This window comes from Oncorhynchus gorbuscha, linkage group LG09 (assembly GCF_021184085.1).
Source record: "Oncorhynchus gorbuscha isolate QuinsamMale2020 ecotype Even-year linkage group LG09, OgorEven_v1.0, whole genome shotgun sequence".
Classification (NCBI taxonomy): domain Eukaryota; kingdom Metazoa; phylum Chordata; class Actinopteri; order Salmoniformes; family Salmonidae; genus Oncorhynchus; species Oncorhynchus gorbuscha.
The window spans coordinates 84,473,228-84,488,483 of NC_060181.1; positions in this window are offsets into that span (position 1 = coordinate 84,473,228).

Below are 15,256 nucleotides of genomic sequence, written 5' to 3' on the forward strand. Positions count from 1 at the left end.
CCCCTGATCCCCATTATTATTTGCACCTGTGCCTCGTTTCCCCTGATTGTATTTAAACCCTTTGTTTTCCTCTGTTCTTTGCTCTGTGTTTGTATGTTAGCACCCAGCCCTAGTACTCTGAGAACTCTTGTTGATCCCGGTGGACTCTCTTGTGGAATTCTGTTTTTTGTTCTTGTTTTTTTTTTTGAGTATCTTTTGAGGCTTTTTGTGCTTTACCTTCCACCTTGTGGATTTACCTTTTTTGTCTTGGAGGATTACCTTTGTTCCTGTAGGATTCCTTTTGAGGTTGTGGAGTTACATGTTTTCCTGAAGAACTTAACTTTTTACTTCATTAAATACACCGTCTCAAGTACTGCTGTGTCTGCCTCATCTTCTGGGTTCTGCCGACTATTCGTGGCTCAGTTGGTTAAGTGACTGTTTCTCACTTCGTAACCGGGTCCTGACAGAAACACAGAGCCAAAAATGAACCCAGAGGCAGCCAGTTCCTAGGACCTTGTTGCCATGCTGTCCCACCACCAGGAGACTGTCCAACGCCACAAAGCCACCCTGGTTCAGCAAGAGGCCTTAATGGCTAGACATTCTCATCTTCTGTCGGAGATGCTGACTTCCATAAAGCAGATATCTGATCGACTTACCCCGGCAACAGTTCCCGTCCCAGTACCTCAGATTCACGTACCCATGGCAGTTAACCCTCTGGCTGAACCTCGTCTTCCACCTCCCCAATGGTTCTCAGGTGATCCAAGTGCTTGTAAAGGGTTTCTCACCCAATCTTCTCTCTCCTTCGAGCTGCAACCCTCGTCGTTCCCCACCGACCGGTCTAAGATCGCATATATCATCACCCTGCTGTCGGAAAAAGCCCTGGCCTGGGCTACTGCTGTGTGGGATGCCCATAGTTCCTGCTATGCCAGCTACTCTGCCTTTGCTGAGGAATTCAAACGAGTGTTTCAAGGCCCAAGCAGTGGTCCTGACTCAGCCAAACAGCTCCTGACTCTCCACCAAGGTCGGCGCAGCGTGACAGACTATGCCATCCAGTTCCGCAAGGTGGCAGCAGCGAGTGGCTGGAACAACGAGGCGCTCACGGTGTGCTTTCTGAAAGGCCTTTCCAACACTATCCAAGATGAACTGGCCACTCGGGAACCACCGGACAATCTCGAGTCCCTGATCAAGTTGGCCTCACGCATTGACCAGCGTCTGAGAGAGAGAGAACTCAACCGTAGACCTCTAGCTCCTATCAGTCCCAGCTCCGAGTCCCCACCTTTATCCTCGCTGGCTCCACCGGAACCCATGCAGATTGGACGCATCTCCCAGGCTGAGAGAGACCGCCGGATGAGGGAGCGACACTGTCGATATTGCAGCAAACCGGGCCATTTCCGTTCCACGTGTCCCGGGCTCCAGGGAAACGCTCTGTCCCGTACAGACCGGGGGGAACTGTAACGGGAAACATAACCTCCTCCTATCCGTCCACCTCCCGTCTGCTCATTCCAGTCACCCTTTCCTGGGACAACCACAAGCTTCACCTTCAAGCCTTGGTAGACTCTGGAGCCGCAGGTAACTTCATGGATGGTGTCTGGGCGAAGGAGAATGGCGTTCCCTCTGAACCTCTAAGTGACCCCATGAGGGTTACTACATTGGATGGAAGCCCTTTGGGATCTGGACTTGTCACTCATGTCTCTACCTCCTTGCGACTTTCAGTTTCACAACACCAGGAATTGATGAACTTTCATTTGATCTCCTGTTCCGAGTTCCCTCTCGTCCTTGGATACCCCTGGCTTCACAGCCATAACCCTCACATCGACTGGTCTGTGGGCACTATCAAGCAGTGGGGTCCTACATGCCAAGCTACTTGTATTTTCCCGAATTCCCAGAATTCTACTCCCGAGTCTTTAGAATCCATCGGCCTGACCCGAGTTCCCGAGTGTTACCATGACCTCAAACTGGTATTTAGCAAACAGAGGGCCACCATGCTACCACCCCATAGACCTTATGATTGCCCCATCGAACTGTTTCCGGCTACTTGCCCTCCCAGGGCTCGGATCTTTTCCCTATCTCCATCCGAACGAGCTGCTATGGATACGGATACATCAAGGACGCTCTGGATACATCAAGGACGCTCTGGAAGCAGGCCTCATGCGTCCATCCACCTCCCCGGGGGGAGCAGGGTTTTTCTTTGTGGCCAAGAAAGACGGTGGATTACGTCCTTGCATCGACTACCGGGGACTCAATGCCATAACCGTCCGTAACCGTTACCTGCTACCCCTTATGGCCACAGCCTTCGAGCTGCTCCAGGAAGCAGTTGTTTTCACGAAGCTTGACCTGCGGAACGCATACCATCTTGTGAGATTCAGACCTGGTGACGAGTGGAAGACCGCTTTCAACACGCCTACTGGTCACTATGAATACTTGGTGATGCCCTTCAGCCTGACCAACGCCCCAGCGGTGTTCCAAGCGCACATAAACAATGTGCTTAGGGATATGCTTAACATATTTGTTTACTTGGATGACATCCTCATCTTTTCAAGCTCTCTTCAAGAACACACTAAGCATGTCAGACAAGTACTCAAACGCCTCCTAGACAGCCATCTGTACGTTAAGCCGGAAAAATGTGAATTCCATTCATCCCAAGTACAATTCCTTGGATTTGTAGTGGAACCCGGTCGAGTCCAAATGGACCCCAGGAAGGTAGGGGCAGTAGCGGATTGGCCCACCCCCAAATCCGTTAAGGAAGTTCAGCGTTTCCTGGGCTTCACTAACTTTTACCGCAAGTACATCAAGAACTTCAGCTTGGTGGCAGCCCCTCTCTCAGCTTTAACCAAGGGTGGCAATGCAAGGTTTTTGTGGGGAAGAGAAGCTGAGACGGCCTTCCAAGGACTCAAGCAGCGCGTCCTCTCTGCTCCCATCCTGATACTACCGACTACGGATGAACCGTTTGTGGTGGAGGTAGACGCCTCAGAGGTTGGTGTTGGAGCTGTCCTGTCTCAGAGGGGTGAAGACAAGAAGCTTCATCCGTGCGCTTTCTTCTCACACCGGCTTACCCCGGCTGAGAGGAACTACGATGTGGGGGATCGTGAACTCCTAGCGGTTAAGATGGCATTGAGGAATGGAGACACTGGCTCGAGGGGGCTTCTCACCCGTTTCAAGTGCTTACGGACCACAAAAATCTGGAGTATATCCAGCAGGCGAAGCGGTTGAACTCTAGACAAGCTAGATGGTCTCTTTTCTTCAATCGATTCCAGTTTATCCTCACCTATCGGCCCGGGTCGAAGAATCTCAAACCGGATGCCCTGTCCCGAGTATACGCTCCTGCCATTCGAGATGACACGGACATGCCTGTCCTTCCTGCTGCTAAGATCGTGGCTCCGATCTCGTGGCAAGTTGAGGATACCGTGAGACGAGCTCAAGCTATTGAACCGGACCCGAAAGGAGGTCCTGCCAATCGGTTGTTTGTCCCCAAGGCAGTGAGGACTCAGGTCCTTCTGTGGGGGCACTCCTCTCGCCTCACCTGTCACCCGGGCGTACGTCGCATCTTGGAGTTCATCCAGCGTAAGTTCTGGTGGCCTACCATAAGAGAAGACGTTGCCACTTTCGTCAATGCCTGCCCCGTGTGCTGCCAGGGCAAATCTTCTCACCTCCGCCCGCAAGGACTCCTTCACCCTTTACCTGTTCCCCACAGACCCTGGTCCCATATCTCGTTGGACTTCATTACTGGCCTTCCTCCATCCCATGGCAATACTACTATCTCTGCAGATGACTTCGTCAACCATTTTGAAAAAGAAGGTCGACGACATCCGATCCTCGTTTGCTAAGTCAAACGACACCGCTGGTTCTGCTCACACTGCCCTACCCTGTGCTCTGACCTCTTTCTCCCCTCTCTCTCCAGATGAAATCTCGCGTCTTGTGACGGCCGGCCGCCCAACAACCTGCCCGCTTGACCCTATCCCCTCCTCTCTTCTCCAGACCATTTCCGGAGACCTTCTCCCTTACCTCACCTCGCTCATCAACTCATCCCTGACCGTTGGCTACGTCCCTTCCGTCTTCAAGAGAGCGAGAGTTGCACCCCTTCTGAAAAAACCTACACTCGATCCCTCCGATGTCAACAATTACAGACCAGTATCCCTTCTTTCTTTTCTCTCCAAAACTCTTGAACGTGCCGTCCTTGGCCAGCTCTCCCGCTATCTCTCTCTGAATGACCTTCTTGATCCAAATCAGTCAGGTTTCAAGACTAGTCATTCAACTGAGACTGCTCTCCTCTGTATCACGGAGGCGCTCCGCACTGCTAAAGCTAACTCTCTCTCCTCTGCTCTCATCCTTCTAGATCTATCGGCTGCCTTCGATACTGTGAACCATCAGATCCTCCTCTCCACCCTCTCCGAGTTGGGCATCTCCGGCGCGGCCCACGCTTGGATTGCGTCCTACCTGACAGGTCGCTCCTACCAGGTGGCGTGGCGAGAATCTGTCTCCTCACCACGCGCTCTCACCACTGGTGTCCCCCAGGGCTCTGTTCTTGGCCCTCTCCTATTCTCGCTATACACCAAGTCACTTGGCTCTGTCATAACCTCACATGGTCTCTCTTATCATTGCTATGCAGACGACACACAATTAATCTTCTCCTTTCCCCCTTCTGATGACCAGGTGGCGAATCGCATCTCTGCATGTCTGGCAGACATATCAGTGTGGATGACGGATCACCACCTCAAGCTGAACCTCGGCAAGACGGAGCTGCTCTTCCTCCCGGGGAAGGACTGCCCGTTCCATGATCTCGCCATCACGGTCGACAACTCCATTGTGTCCTCCTCCCAGAGCGCCAAGAACCTTGGCGTGATCCTGGACAACACCCTGTCGTTCTCAACTAACATCAAGGCGGTGGCCCGTTCCTGTAGGTTCATGCTCTACAACATCCGCAGAGTACGACCCTGCCTCACACAGGAAGCGGCGCAGGTCCTAATCCAGGCACTTGTCATCTCCCGTCTGGATTACTGCAACTCGCTGTTGGCTGGGCTCCCTGCCTGTGCCATTAAACCCCTTCAACTCATCCAGAACGCCGCAGCCCGTCTGGTGTTCAACCTTCCCAAGTTCTCTCACGTCACCCCGCTCCTCCGTTCTCTCCACTGGCTTCCAGTTGAAGCTCGCATCCGCTACAAGACCATGGTGCTTGCCTACGGAGCTGTGAGGGAACGGCACCTCAGTACCTCCAGGCTCTGATCAGGCCCTACACCCAAACAAGGGCACTGCGTTCATCCACCTCTGGCCTGCTCGCCTCCCTACCACTGAGGAAGTACAGCTCCCGCTCAGCCCAGTCAAAACTGTTCGCTGCCCTGGCCCCCAATGGTGGAACAAACTCCCTCACGACGCCAGGACAGCGGAGTCAATCACCACCTTCCGGAGACACCTGAAACCCCACCTCTTTAAGGAATACCTAGGATAGGTTAAGTAATCCCTCTCACCCCACCCCTAAGTTTTAGATGCACTATTGTTAAGTGACTGTCCCACTGGATGTCATAAGGTGAATGTATCCTAGTCATTATCGACAGGTTTTCAAAGGCGGCCAGGTTCGTCCCTCTGACTAAGTTACCTTCTGCCAAGGAAACGGCTGAGTTGGTAATTAATCATGTGTTCCGAGTCTTCGGCATTCCTCAAGATATGGTTTCTGACAGAGGTCCCCAGTTCGCCTCTAGGTTTTGGAAGGCCTTCTGCCAACTCATGGGGGCTTCTGCCACTTCAGGGTACCATCCGGAGTCCAACGGCCAAACTGAGAGGATGAATCAAGAGCTGGAAACCACCCTCCGATGTATGACTCGTAACAACACGTCCACATGGTCGTCCTTCATTGTTTGGGCCGAATACGCGCACAACACCTTGCGCTCCTCCTCCACTGGTATGTCCCCGCACGAGTGTCAGTTTGGCTATGCCCCTCCATTGTTCCCAGACCAGGAGGCAGAAGTCAGAGTGCCTTCAGCCTTGAAGTTCGTCAGACGCTGTCGGCTTATGTGGAGGAAGACCCGTCTTAATCTTATGCGTTCCTCACAGAGGTACCAACAACAAGCCAACAGACGTCGCCGTCCCGGGCCTACCCTGCGCCCCGGCCAGAGAGTCTGACTCTCCACAAGAGACTTACCACTACGGGTGGAGTCTCGCAAGCTGTCCCAAAAATACATCGGTCCCTTTAACGTTGCCAGGAGAGTTAACCCAGTTTCTTATCGCCTACACTTACCCAGATCCCTTAAGATTAATCCCACGTTTCACATTTCCTTATTAAAACCTGTTGTTTTTTCTCCCCTTGTCCCGGCAGACAGACCTCCCCCTCCGCCTCGTGTCATTGGAGGTCAGCCGGCTTATACCGTCCATCGGATACTGGATTCCCGCCGGGTGCAGCGGTCCTGGCAGTATCTGGTGGACTGGGAAGGCTACGGTCCCGAGGAGCGCTCCTGGGTTCCTGCCAAAGACATACTGGACCCTGACCTCATTCGTCAGTTCAGGGTCCTCCACCCTGAGAGAGCTGGTAGGAACGTCAGGAGCCGTTCCTAGGGGGGGGATTCTGTCAGGATTTGGCCAGGGTTGTTCCAGTTTTTGGTCACTAGATGCCCCCATTGTGCCTTTTGACCTTTTGTTTTCCCTTGATCCCCATTATTATTTGCACCTGTGCCTCGTTTCCCCTGATTGTATTTAAACCCTTTGTTTTCCTCTGTTCTTTGCTCTGTGTTTGTATGTTAGCACCCAGCCCTAGTACTCTGAGAACTCTTGTTGATCCCGGTGGACTCTCTTGTGGAATTGTGTTTTTTGTTCTTGTTTGTTTGTTTTTTGAGTATCTTTTGAGGCTTTTTGTGCTTTGCCTTCCACCTTGTGGATTTACCTTTTTTGTCTTGGAGGATTACCTTTGTTCTTGTAGGATTCCTTTTGAGGTTGTGGAGTTACATGTTTTCCTGAAGAACTTCACTTTTTACTTCATTAAATACACCGTCTCAAGTACTGCTGTGTCTGCCTCATCTTCTGGGTTCTGCCGACTATTCGTGGCTCAGTTGGTTAAGTGACTGTTTCTCACTCCGGAGACCTGGGTTCGTAACCGGGTCCTGACAGAAGATGGTTCACATTGATGGGAAGATGGATGGAGCCAAATACAGGACCATTCTGGAAGAAAACCTGATGGAGTCTGCAAAAGACCTGAGATTGGGATGGAGATTTGTCTTCCAACAAGACAATGATCCAAAACATAAAGCAGAATCTACAATGGAATGGTTCAAAAATAAACATGTCCAGGTGTTAGAATGGCCAAGTCAAAGTCCAGACCTGAATCCAATCGAGAATCTGTGGAAAGAACTGAAAACTGCTGTTCACAAATGCTCTCCATCCAACCTCACTGAGCTCGAGCTGTTTTGCAAGGAGGAATGGGAAAAAAATTCAGTCTCTTGATGTGCAAAACTGATAGAGACATACCCCAAGCGACTTACAGCTGTAATCGCAGCAAAAGGTGGCGCTACAAAGTATTAACTTAAGGGGGCTGAATAATTTTGCACGCCCAATTTTTCAGTTTTTGATTTGTTAAAAAAGTTTGATATATCCAATAAATGTCGTTCCACTTCATGATTGTATCCCACTTGTTGTTGATTCTTCACAAAAAAATACAGTTTTATATCTTTATGTTTGAAGCCTGAAATGTGGCAAAAGGTCGCAAAGTTCAAGGGGGCCGAATACTTTCGCAAGGCACTGTATTTGTTGAGCTGAGCATATAGACAGTTTAAAAAGCCTCTTCTCCCATCAGAGAAAGGTTCACTGGCAGCAGAATACCAGGGTGTGTCTGACTGTCTGCCCAGACATTTCATTTGTGGAGTTATGTCTTTCAATTAGCATCAACGCTATTAATAATGCATAATGGATCCAGCACTTACAGCGGTAATGTGCTGTGCTGTCTGTCGCTGTTTACATCTCCCTCATCCCCTGGGTTATGAATGTTTAATGATGAATAGACTATTACACTTCCCTTTTTCTAGCCATACATCACATAGGTGTGTTGTGGTTTTGAAATGTATTGTCGGCATTGTTTTGTGTTGCTTGTAAAACTGAGGACAGGTCACCATTCATTCATTCATTAATTAATTAATTTATTCATTTATCCATCCATCCATCCATTATGCATCCTCCATCCATCAACCATTCATATGAAGTGCTATTGTAGGTGCCGATCATTCTATGAATTCAGCTATCTTAATCCCTTTAATAATGTAATCTTCCAGCCCCATAGCCCCAATATTAACTAAAGCTAAAACCACTTCAGATAGGATGCTATCTGTGTTCTAGGATTGGACTGCAAGGTGGCCAAATAAAATGGAATTATTGGGCCTCGTGTGGTCCAATGAGCAGCAAGGAGTGGTGTTTGTTCTGTTGGTTGTTGCCGTGGTTATCTCATAGATGACTGCACATGGTGGCTCCAGCTGACTGTGGGAAATGGGTCGGCGCTAATGCTCCTTCGCCCGCTAGCTGTCTAATTGTGGGGGCACCGCCGTAGCGCACAAGAGACTAGCAGGAAATAGGCCACAGGGTAACCAACATCACAAGAAGTAGTTAGAGGTGGGTCATTCAGGGTGGGTTACTCTGGCCTGCTTCACTCTTTCCTTTCAGATTGTGTCTGGAGATGTTGCTGTTTACCTACCCGTGACTGAATCTATCTGAGAGAGGTCACATGGAGGCAACTTTAGAGATGGAAGTTGTCTTTATCACAGATCTAGCATCAGATTACCCTACCCTGACCTTAATCTAGGGAAACTGAAAAGAATCTGACCGTGTCAGTGTTTCACTTACTTAGGCCATTAGGCCAACCATACATTGTTTAGGTTTCCAGTGTAATTAGAGAGTAGTGACAGGAGCAGGTCTACTTCCACCGCCCCAGATAGCATTACCATATCTGAATGAGGATGACTACATATGTAGGATCTTCATTTGAGACCGTTTGCTACGGCAGGAAAATAGTCAATGCTTCAACAGGACGTTTTTATTCTTAGATTTCTTTTGTAGGGTTGATACTTTTTGTGGGAAATTACAAACTTTAGAAGCCTTTTTAAATTTGAATACACTACATGTTTGCACTTCCTGCTATGCAGGAAAAAGTCTCAGCAACAAAAGTGATCAAATTAAGATCCTACACCTGTAATAGAAACTGTGGACAATGGCCTTGGTAAAAACCTTGACATCAGAGGGTGTAAGAAGGGACGTGTGTTACAAGACTGTTAGGCCAGAAAGGAGTCCAGGGTAACACACAGTTCAGGCAATGACTTTCTGTGTTTGTCCAAGTCAGAGAGGAAGAGACGAAGTGAGAGGTTCCGCCAAAATCTGTCCAAAATAAACCCGATGCGACTCCCACTGTTATGGTGGAAACATGAGCATCTTGTCATAATATACAGATCTCTGTCCAAGTTCACTTCACATTAGGAAACTTTCAGGATTAAAAATTAGTATGTGCTGTCATCTAGTGGTATGTTGTTGAACATGCACACTTCAGATTTTCTAAATCCACTGCTTCATGTTGTGAATCCACAAGGGTTAAATGGAAAGTCAGAACGCATGTTAACGTTTATTGTTGTGAATTTTGCTCTGGAGGCAGAACTGATTATTGCCTCTTGTTGCAATCAGTTCTCACAGTCTCACGTCAGAATTAGACGTTCACACATTTCTCAAACATCAAATTTCAAAGTTGTTCCAAACGCCAAATTTTTAAGGATTTAGGCATTAACTCTGAATTTCTAAGGATACGGTTAAGTTTAGAAGTTTAGTTCTGAGTGAGTGAGTCAGTGAGTGAGTGAGTGAGTGAGTGAGTGAGTGAGTGAGTGAGTGAGTGAGTGAGTGAGTGAGTGAGCGAGCGTGTGTGTGTGTGTGTTTCGCTATGGGTACGAACATTGATGAGATTTTGATTGAGCGTGTGACTTTGTGAATGTTGGTTTTAGGTATGTTTCAGAAATCTAGTGAGGCTGAGTGACTTTGTGACTTGGTTTTAGGTATCTTTCAGAAATCTAGTGAGGCTGAGTGACTTTGTGTGTAAGTGAACATGGAAGGACCATGTAGCATGGGTAATGATAATAGGTGTGTGTCTGTGACGTTGGCACTGGTGCTGGGCACCCCGTCCCGCTCCTCTCCAAGCCCAGATTGGGTGCCAGGAGAGGGACTTAAAGCTGCGTCTGAAGACGGGAGCTGTGGAGATCCCAGGGAGAGAATGCCTGGCACCGCTAAATAGGATTTGGGATGGAGCTGAGCGATGAAGCGAGAGGGAGAGGGGACTCTGCCAAGTACTCTCTACGGCTTTGGTGCCCCAATCACCCCTCCAACACACACATGAACGCATACACACACACGCACACACACACTCACATGTGGTAGCAAAATGAGAATGACACTGTGACATAGGCAGACAGAGTTACTGAACACGTGTTCATCACAGAAATCAGCTTATACAACATGCTAATCCTGCCATGTCTACACCAGGTGGTGTGTGTGTGAGTGTGAGTGTGTGTGCCTGAGTGTTTGTGTGTGTCAGATTCACATTCGGCTAGTTAACTAGACAGTTTCAAACATAAAGATAGGAGCCAATGTCTAAGACAGAGAGCAAGAGAGAGAAAGAGAGAGAACATGAGAAAGAGAGAGAAAGAAAGAGAGAGAAAGAGAGAAAATGAGAGAAAGAGAGAAAGAGAGTGAGAGAGAAAGAGAGAGAGAGAGAGAGACAGAGAAAGAGATCGAGAGAGAGAGAGAGAGAGAGAGAGAGAGAGAGAGAGAGAGAGAGAGAGAGAAAGAGAGTGCGAGAGAGAGTGAGAGAGAAAGAGAGAGAGTGAGAGAGAGAGAGAGAGAGAGAGAGAGAGAGAGAGAGAGAGAGAGAGAGAGAGAGAGAGAGAGAGAGAGAGAGAAATAGAGAAAGAGAGTGAGAGAGAGAGTGAGAGAGAAAGAGAGAGAGAGAGAGAGAGAGAGAGAGAGAGAGAGAGATAGAGAGAGAGAGAGAGAGAGAGAGAGAGAGAGAGAGAGAGAGACAGAGAGAAAGAGATTGCCAGGGTTGCAATCTGAGCCCTGCACTCTTCAATATTTAGATCAACGAATTGGCCACTATTCTAGAAAAATCATCAGCCCCTGGTGTTAGTCTCCACAATTCAGAGGTTAAATGGCTGCTCTTCGCAGATGACCTGTGCCTGCTGTCACACACAGCACATGGCCTACAGCAGAGCCTGGACCTGCTAGAGCAGTACTGCTAGACCTGGGCCCTGGACCTGCTAGAGCAGTACTGCTAGACCTGGGCCCTGGCAGTAAAACCCCAAAACACTAAAATAATGATTTTACAGAGAAGATCCAGATCTCAGGGAATTAGAACAAAGTTCTCAATTGGTTCAACATATATAGAGTACTGCACTACAATTACTTAGGTTTAAAAATAAGCTCAACTGGACACCTTAATGAGGAAGTGAATGAACTGAGAGAGAAACCCTGCATGCAAAGTTCTATAAGATTCACCTACATGTCCAGAGGAAAACTACAAGCACACAGAAATAATTAAGCCAATATCCACTAATAATAAAAACTCATAAAAGAGCTATTACGTTTTAGAAACATCTAAAATACAGTGACCCCCTCTCATGTCATTACCAAGCCCTGTAATAACAAGAGCTGAGCAAAGAAAAGAGTCACCTCATCCAGCTGATCCTGGGGCTGAGTTCACAAATCTGTTCTACTAACATACTGAAGCCTCAGTCCCCTCATCCAGCTGGTCCTGGGGCTGAGTTCACAAATCTGTTCTACTAACACACTGAAGCCTCAGTCCCCTCATCCAGCTGGTCCTGGGGCTGAGTTCACAAATCTGTTCTACTAACACACTGAAGGCTCAGGACCAGAACATCCAATCAATCACAATAAACCAAATTACAACACAGTCAAAACAAAACTACATTGCTTATTGGGAAACAAGCACAAAGCAAAATGCAGTGCTATCTGGCCCTAAATCGACAGTACACCGTGGCAAAGTATTTGATCAAGGGTTACTGATCAAAACCCTCAAAAAACCTTGACAAAGTACAGGCTCAGTGAACACAGCCTTGCCATTAAGAAGGGTAGACACAGGAAACCCTGTTTCCCCGTAAAGGAAAGGCAGTGCAACCACTGCACCACAGCAGAACCCGAGACGAAACTGCATTTCCTGGAGAAAATAAATAAATATATCAAACAATCAGAGAGTGTTGTCATTACGTGACTATCATTAATGTGATGAGATGCTATTTGATCAAATCAATTAACCATGTTTAATTATTACGTTATTAAATTAATCATGTAACAATGAACTCATTAGCAATCTTGGGGCACCACAGAAAAAGTTTGTTTAATGAGTTATCATTTCCCAAATTAACTCAAGAATATCAGAATATATCGTTATCATATTAGACATCCATGAATTATTATTACATCATATCAGTCTCATTCTGAACGTTGTTGACTTCAAATCTGCACAAACCTAAAAGTCTAAAGGATGATTCAGCGATACACAAATTGGCTTAATTATTTATTTACTAACTAACTAAATAACCACACAGAATTACATAAACACACACACAGGAGAGATTATACATTGATTACTAACATAATGCAATGAAAGTCCCTAGTGGACTAACCCGATATGACGGCTAGTTACACAGGAGTTCAACTATCATACATACAGTTGAATAATATGCTCATCGTAAATATGACGCCCCCAGGTGGTGAGGGTAGGCAACAACATCTCCTCCCCGCTGATCCTCAACACGGGGGCCCCACAAGGGTGCGTTCTGAGCCCTCTCCTGTACTCCCTGTTCACCCACGACTGCGTGGCCACGCACGCCTCCAACTCAATCATCAAGTTTGCGGACGACACAACAGTGGTAGGCTTGATTACCAACAACGACGAGACGGCCTACAGGGAGGAGGTGAGGGCCCTTGGAGTGTGGTGTCAGGAAAATAACCTCACACTCAACGTCAACAAAACTAAGGAGATGATTGTGGACTTCAGGAAACAGCAGAGGGAACACCCCTATCCACATCGATGGAACAGTAGTGGAGAGGGTAGCTAGTTTTAAGTTCCTCGGCATACACATCACAGACAAACTGAATTGGTCCACTCACACTGACAGCGTCGTGAAGAAGGCGCAGCAGCGCCTATTCAACCTCAGGAGGCTGAAGAAATTCGGCTTGTCACCAAAAGCACTCACAAACTTCTACAGATGCACAATCGAGAGCATCCTGGCGGGCTGTATCACCGCCTGGTACGGCAACTGCTCCGCCCTCAACCGTAAGGCTCTCCAGAGGGTAGTGAGGACTGCACAACGCATCACCGGGGGCAAACTACCTGCCCTCCAGGACACCTACACCACCCGTTGTTACAGGAAGGCCATAAAGATCATCAAGGACATCAACCACCCGAACCACTGCCTGTTCACCCCGCTATCATCCAGAAGGCGAGGTCAGTACAGGTGCATCAAAGCTGGGACCGAGAGACTGAAAAACAGCTTCTATCTCAAGGCCATCAGACTGTTAAATAGCCACCACTAACATTGAGTGGCTGCTGCCAACACACTGTCATTGACACTGACCCAACTCCAGCCATTTTAATAATGGGAATTGATGGGAAATGATGTAAATATATCACTAGCCACTTTAAACAATGCTACCTTATATAATGTTACTTACCCTACATTATTCATCTCATATACATATGTATATACTGTACTCTACAACATCGACTGCATCCTTATGTAACACATGTATCACTAGCCACTTTAACTATGCCACTTTGTTTACTTTGTCTACATACTCATCTCATATGTATATACTGTACTCGATACCATCTACTGTATGCTGCTCTGTACCATCACTCATTCATATATCCTTATGTACATGTTCCTTATCCCCTTACACTGTGTATAAGACAGTAGTTTTGGAATTGTTAGTTAGATTACTTGTTGGTTATCACTGCATTGTCGGAACTAGAAGCACAAGCATTTCGCTACACTCGCATTAACATCTGCTAACCATGTGTATGTGACAAATAAAATTTGATTTGATTTGATTTGATTTGATTTTGAATATGGATATTTAGCACCCTAACAACCGCTCATTCAGATTTAGAACTGCAATGTACGTATTTACTCTTGTATGTCTTTGTCGTCTCTCTCTGTGGAAATAGCCTGATATGTCTTTGACGAATAGTTTGACAGAAAGTCTCTGTGTAAGTCTCTGGTTGTCCACCAGAGTTCACCATGTCCTTAGTAGTTAGTAGTAGTAGTAGCTTTCTTTGTTATGGAAGTGTTCGTTAGACTGGATACTCCAGACATTCCAATGGTTGTTTGAGAAGATATTTCTTGTGTCTTTGGTCAAAGTTCTAGACTACTTTACATACAGACCTGCAGGCGGTGCGTGTCTTAGTCTTCTTCACTCGTCGAGTTTCAGAGGGTCTTGTAGTTTTAGACCATTTGTCATATATTCAGCTCGCGCTGCACTTATAGTGGTCTAGTAGTTTTAAACCATTTTACACGCTAGTAGCAACCCTGCAATGTACTGGTCTGTATTTAAATTGCAACCATTTCAAAGACTAGCCACTTCTCCACGTTTTCTGGTCGAATGTACATTTCGTTAGGAGTTATTTTATGCCCTCGCTTTGGAGGGTGGTTCCATCACGTTGCCACAATGTCTGCTCACGTGGGTGTGGTTACTGCCTTGGCAAAAGTTTACATTAAAACAATTATCTCATTTAGAAGGCTAAAACATCATCTCATCTTCTCACAAAATTTCATGTTTAATAATATAAGTTTTACAACATTTAGATGTAGACCTGCGTACACTTTCAGAGATACAGTTATTTAGTTATACCATCCTTAATGATATCACAAAACAACACTTATTTGACATGATTATTGTTTGGAGCTCCACCAATCAGTTCCCGCATTCTTTATGAAGAAATATTGTTTCATTATCCACTTTTGGATGTTGGAGTTTTGGTGGCAGATTCTCTCTCTACACACAAACGATTTTTGACTTCTCCGTACTGATGTGCACGAGAGAGAAAGTTTACGACTGGTCGTTAAAGTCCTAGAACCTGCCCCACTTCACCCCTTCCTCTCTGGTCTTTGATCCTCACCCAGCAGTAAAAGTCATGACAGTGTAATTTCCCCAAATGTTAAACCCTTGTTCAAGGTTTCAAAACATATCTGATAAGGATAGGCTACCTGTCTTGTTGGGGGAGGATGCAGCGAGCTGCGGGTTGGCAGCGCAC